The following is a 6,000-nucleotide window of genomic DNA, read 5'->3' on the forward strand; positions in this document are numbered from 1 at the left end:
CATTACCCTAGCACTACCATTACCACTGCCAAGCCCACCATTAAAACCAGATCACTGAGGGCCTCATCTACACGGTTTTTGAACATTTCCAGGGATGGTGATTCCGCCACTGCCCTGGGCAGCGTGTTCCAATGCCTGATCACCCTCTCTGTGAAGAAATGTTTCCTGATATCCAGTCTAAACCTCCCCTGGCACAGCTTGGGGCTGTTACCTCTTGTCCTATCTCTTGTTACTGGGGAGAAAAGACCGACCCCACATCACTACAACATCTTTCAGGTAGTTGTAGAAAGCAATAAGTAGCCGAAGATCTAGAAGATGCCATTTCTGGTGAGGTTTGCAGCCAATAGAGGCACAAGTGAAGTGGTACCTCTGCAAACAAACAGTGTTGTGCCACACCTCCTTCCTACACATGGAGGGTGCATGGCTGTCAGCAGTTTTTGGAAAGTGGGGGCTCACTGAAATGCATAAGAAAGACTCGGTGAAACTACCTGAGCACCCCACAGGGGATCAGTGGCTGGGAGAGTTAATCGCCACAGGCAGCCATGGGAGTGGGTGGTCCTCTCTGTGCAGCTGTAGTTAAGGAAGCATCATGGTTTGGCTCTTTAGTACAGATAGGCCAGCCCACTTGTAACAACAAGGGATTGCAACCAGAAACCACATCCCTCCACGCCTTAAAGAAATTAGCAGTTAAAGGGGTTTTAAAGAACCATTTCTACAAGCCCCTGCCTGAGAGCTGGTGTGCCCATTACACTGCTTCTCTGGAGCTCCGTCCTCCCTGTGAAAAGAAGACCCGTCCACAGCATGCACGTACCTAGCGAGGCCAATTTTGTGACTGCGCGTAGCAGGTGGCAAGCCAGAGCATTCGTTCCACTTCACCTGGGCCAGAGGGAAACCTCCCTCTTTCTTCTTTTTAGAGCGTTTTCATTCAAACTGAAAGCTCCTCATGAAACAAGAAAGCAAAGGAGCTCACTTGGAAAATGTCAAAATGCGTTGTTTCCGCTTTCAGAAACTTCTACTACCCTCTTTTCAATTACAGCTATTTGTCAGTTTGGATCAAATTCAAGAAATAATTTAGTTTGCTACCAAAGCACACCTTTACTGGCCAAAGTGTGCATCTGGGAACACCAGCCACAGTGACGACCCCGTTTGTTTGCCACCATGGTGTTCCTGTGTGCAATAAAAGGGTTTGTGTAGGAGCATCACTGTATGTGAAACTGTATGGACAGGTTTTGTCTGCAGTACAGTACTATCTTTATCAAACCCATCCGCTTCAGTAGGGCAGATCTTTCAAAAGAATCTTAAGGCTGCGTAATTACATTACTGATGAACTAGTAACCAAGTCATCCGTGGTCTGATTCCTTGCTGACAGACTTCTGTCTCAAAAATGCAAGAAATCCCTAAGTAAACAGTGCAGAGCTGTCATCAGATTTGGAGATGTGTAACTCTGAAAGTTACAAGGAATTCTTTTGCTTGTGTGCAAAGGCTGTAACAAGTCACTTAAGCCTCCAGTGTGAAAGCCAAATCTGGATAGCACTTACTAGCAAAGCAGAGGTCCCACCAACACTGGCATTGGTGTTTGTCACCAACTGGGCTCAGTCTGGGTCCATGAAGTTAAAAATCCCAGGGTCCTTTATGCAGTCGGTTGAGCTGAGAGCATGGATCCCACCCGCTGGGCCTCCCCTGCATGCATCCTTTCCCCTGTGACTGGGGACCCAGAGAGATGCCCTGCTCCAGATAATATTGTTTTAGAGCACTACCAGATTCATTACTAGGATCTTCTCCATTCCCTGAAAAATAAACTGGTTTCCCTTTAATGCCAGAGTCATATGTCATATAAACATCAACCTGTTTTTTGCTGTCTGCTTTTATAAAGCTTTCAGTGTCTGCCTTCTCAAGAGATAGCTGACTGCCAGCACAGGCAGCAGGTATTTTGTATTTATTCCAATCAAATCACAACAGATGTGTTTTGCTCTTCTGGGTGGGAAGGAGAAGCCCTGAATGGTGTCGATGCTGAGCTACAAGCGCTGCAGTCACTGGTGAGCCCTCCCAGGCTGCTTCTGGGGACACCCTTCTGTGATAAGTGTTGCTGCTGAAACTATGTGCCCACAAAAACAAGGTAAGTGGGAAGGACATGACAGTAGTTTTCTGAATGGAAATGGGGGAAAGGAACAGCCGTGTTTCTCTTCTAAGGCACTGTTTCACTTTTATTTGCTGCATTCAGCTCCTGTATAGAGATGTTGACAATACTCATGACACTTGTGATTAATTATTGATACAACACTTAAGAGGCTGAGTTGAGAGCTCTGTCCAGGGAACAAACACAGAAGAGAAAGGTGGAACAAGCACTGGGCAGAAGGAGAAAGCAGCAAGACAGCTTTGCTTAATTGATAACTCTCAACTATTGTTTATGGATTTTCACAGGTACTTCACAGAGCAAAGCTCTAAAGAGAAATCAGGAGGAGAATGATAACCTGTGAATAAAGCATTGAAAAGGGAGAACGATGCTTAGCCAGTGGAACAGATGGAGATGTGGAAAATGCTTGTTTCCTTTTCTCAAGTATGTCTCCTAAAAGGGAACCCTATTGCAGGTTGATAGAGTCAGACATTTTAGAGTTCATACAGGAAAACTGCCTCTGCAGCCGTGGACATGTCTGCAAAAAGATCCTGCAAGGTTGGCTGGGCTGCTTTTAAAGGTTTGGACTTCAATTTTGTACTTTGTGAAAATCATGAAGTTGAATGAAGCCAAAATTCACAGATGGGAGTGAAAATGACAGCAGTCTGTTCTTTGGGGAGGATTACTCTGTCATGCAGGACACAATAGAGACTTCTTCTTTTACTACTTTAACAAGTTTTGCTTCATGCTGGCATTCCTGCTTCAGAAAGGGACTGTCATGGGAAACAGATTCTGCCCGGAGACCAGACATTGTTCAGGATATCCCTTCCACCTCCGCGTGCTATTCAGCATTAAAAACCCTGAGACTATTGAAATTTCTTTCTTCGTCCGCCCCTTTCTCTTTGACAAATGTGTGACAAGGATGCAATTGTTTGAGAGCCCAGTGATGGAGAAAACAGAGCGCGAAGCCTTCAGACGTGCCTCAGTAATTTAGAATCCTGCCCCCAAGACTTGTGAAAAAGGTCACCAGAGGTCTTCCACAGGGTTCAGCTTCCCAGCAGGTCTCTGGATACCAATGTAAAGGCACTTAAATGCCTCTAACAGCTGACCCTTTTGCGGATGTTTCCACCTAGGATTATCCTGGCTCTTGGGCTTAAGAATAGCCCTTAGCCAACTAATGGATCACGGGCTCTTCTCTTTGAATATCTGCAGTCTGTGTTGGGCAATCACACAGCCAGCCAGCAGGAAGTTGTTTATTCATTAAAATTACTAAAGCTTTTGAAAGATGAAGATAAGGGCTCTTCTGATGAATCACTGCAGGGCTGCATTTGGGGAACAGTATTTCTTGTTACCCAGAAGTTACTCAGCAGCCGGCTGGTAATGGAGCATGAACACAGCAAGGACGCTCAGGCGTTGATCAGTGAATACGTTCCCCTGTCAAAGTGCAGCCCAGCCCCAAAGCCAGGCCTTTTTTCCTGCAGCTGCTAGGTCACATTGTGCTCGATGTGCACGCTGGACCTTTGGCCCTTCTAGTGTGAGCAGACGTGCACAAGCCAGCCTCTGGGGAGCACTGGGAGCACATCTCAAGAGGAAATGCACAGTACTGTGCCACATGGACACCATGCCTCCCTCTCCTGAGGGCACTTCTGCTCTGCCTCCTAAACACAGAGCACTCTGTCTCCTGATGTCAGCTCTTAGGGAGCTGGGTTCTCCATGCCAACCCCTTCTCTGCCTGAGGGGTCACTCCTCCTCCCTCTACAGACCATCTCCGGCTCCTACAGGCCACATGCTTGCCCTATGATTGGGATGGTATGGGCAGGAGGTGTCTGAGCCCTTTCTGCTGTTATTTAAAGATCAGCAGGGCAGAAAGAGGGACCGAGGGTCAGCATCACTTGTGCTCCTGCTCGGAGGAGTGCTCACATATTTTACGCGTTGGCTATTCCATGTAACAGCCCTCCAGAAGCTCATGGAGCAGGACAGGCACAATGGACCGCTTCCACCAGGCGACCTTCTTAGAGTCCTGTGCTATTTCGGGTGGCGTCTGAAGCTCCTCCAGGCCTGGAGCTGCAGGTAGCACAGCCTGTGGTGGCATGGCCTGCCTCTTGCTCTTCTGTAGTGGACACTTGTACTGCTCATGAAGATGATGCTGGCCCATCCAGGCGAGTCACTGATGTACACCCGCCAGCCCCATAAGGGACATGACACCTCCCAGCAGTGCCACCACTGTCAGTGAGTGCACAGAGCAGTGCTGGCTGCTGTCCCCATGCCTGCTTACTGCCAAGAGCTGAACATGTTGCTGGGCTCATCCTTGTGCATAGTGGTGTGTATTCCTGATACTGCTGCTGATCAGGTCACTCGCCTGTGCCCTGGATCCACTTGGACCCCGGGGGCCATGGAACCTGCCATCCATCCATCCTACCTACAGTTCACACATGGGGCCAGGAGCCCTGGGAGCCCGAGTGTCTGTCTTCTGGTCCTTGTTCCTGCAGGGTGGACAGGGCTGGGGGCTGCAGGTACCAGCCAGCCCCAAGCTTGCTCTGAGCACTAGGAGCAGAAGGTCTTTCCCAGCTCAGTTCTAGTTCAGTGAGCAGTGGTAACTTGCTCTCCATCTGCCTAAGGACTGCCGTGAATGGTAGTATAAATACACCCCAGGAGAAGTGACATGCCCATGAGCTTCAAGTGCCTCCATCACTGGGCCAAGAGCAGTGTTTGGGCAGCAGACTTAGATCCCAAGTCCTTTCATAAATGTTTGCATCAAGCCTCCTACTCTGACTCAGAATAAAACCAGAGAGAAATGTGTGTCTTTCTGCTGCCTCTCTCCCTAAGTGAACCCTCCTGAAAGCCTTCTAGGCTTCCAGAACAAACAAACAAACAAACAACATCAAAGAAGTGGAGTATGATGAAAACAAAAAAAAAAAAAAAAGGAGAAGAACCCCAGGCATCACTTAGGAAAGGCACAGCGTCTTGTGCCGTCTATACTCAATGCCTAGGAGGCTGGGAAAGGTTCTGGGAGAAAAGTCCACTGCGCTGGAACACTTTAAGGGCCTGGATGGTAATGAGTCAGTGCTAAGGCTTGGATTCAGATGTTGCCTACCTAATACCTGCCAAATGTGCCAGGCCTTGCTGGGGAAGGACACAGAATACCATTATCCCTGGTTCACAGGGAGGAAACAGGAGGTGAACAGAGGGAATATGTGCCCAGGATAATCCCAGCAATCAGCTGAGGGTCTGGGATGAAAACCATATGGGTTTCAGGCTCCCTGGGGCATAAGATGCAGGAGATAGATAGATAGAAAACCATTCATCCCAACCTCATAGCTGTTGCTGTTCTGTTGGTTTGCAGGAGAGGCAAGGTAGGGTGAAGAAGGGAAGGTGACAGCATGCTTTCAATGTAGAACATTTCCTAATGGTGATGGAACAAGGGCAAACCAAAAGAGTAGTGCTGAGCCCCTGAGATCAGTTCACACCTCTGGGGACGACCCTGGTCCCTTGCTTCAGCCTCTATGTGGCCATGCCCCAGCCCTACCAGGCTTTCTTCTGCACATCAGTATGAATCAGCCTCCATTTCTCATTGGCAGTGCTTGGCAGTCTGGAGGGCGAGGGACTTCAGGGGGCAGTTCAGTCCAACTGCTGCTGTCACCAGCACGTCCCAGGGCCACCTGTGATGGTGGGTGCTTCAAATTTGGGCAACAGCAATTGTCCTGTGTTGCCAGGAAGCGAGAAGGACAATACAGTGTTCCTCCTATCGACCCATGATAGGAATGGCAGTCCCTGATCTGCTGTGGATTTTCTGTGGTGCCTTCAGACTATGCTTCCTTCTTTTCCTGCGTCCTTCTGAACATGTTCACCTGCCCCCAGGTTTTTGTAGTGAACAAAGAGATGGAGAT

The 6,000-nt window shown here is 48.6% G+C and overlaps 1 long non-coding RNA gene across 2 annotated transcripts in view; it reads left to right on the forward strand.

The window, feature by feature from the left end:
- The window catches only part of LOC115601344, a 35,382-nt gene extending 30,502 nt beyond the window's left edge, over positions 1-4,880 (forward strand). For both annotated transcript variants that reach the window (XR_003989311.1, XR_003989312.1), the window contains one exon: positions 1,987-4,880. This is a non-coding gene — a long non-coding RNA (uncharacterized LOC115601344). The remainder of the gene's footprint in view (positions 1-1,986) is intronic.
- The last annotated feature ends 1,120 nt before the right edge of the window (positions 4,881-6,000 follow it).

Source organism: Strigops habroptila, chromosome Z (assembly GCF_004027225.2).
Source record: "Strigops habroptila isolate Jane chromosome Z, bStrHab1.2.pri, whole genome shotgun sequence".
NCBI classification, from domain to species: Eukaryota; Metazoa; Chordata; class Aves; order Psittaciformes; family Psittacidae; genus Strigops; species Strigops habroptila.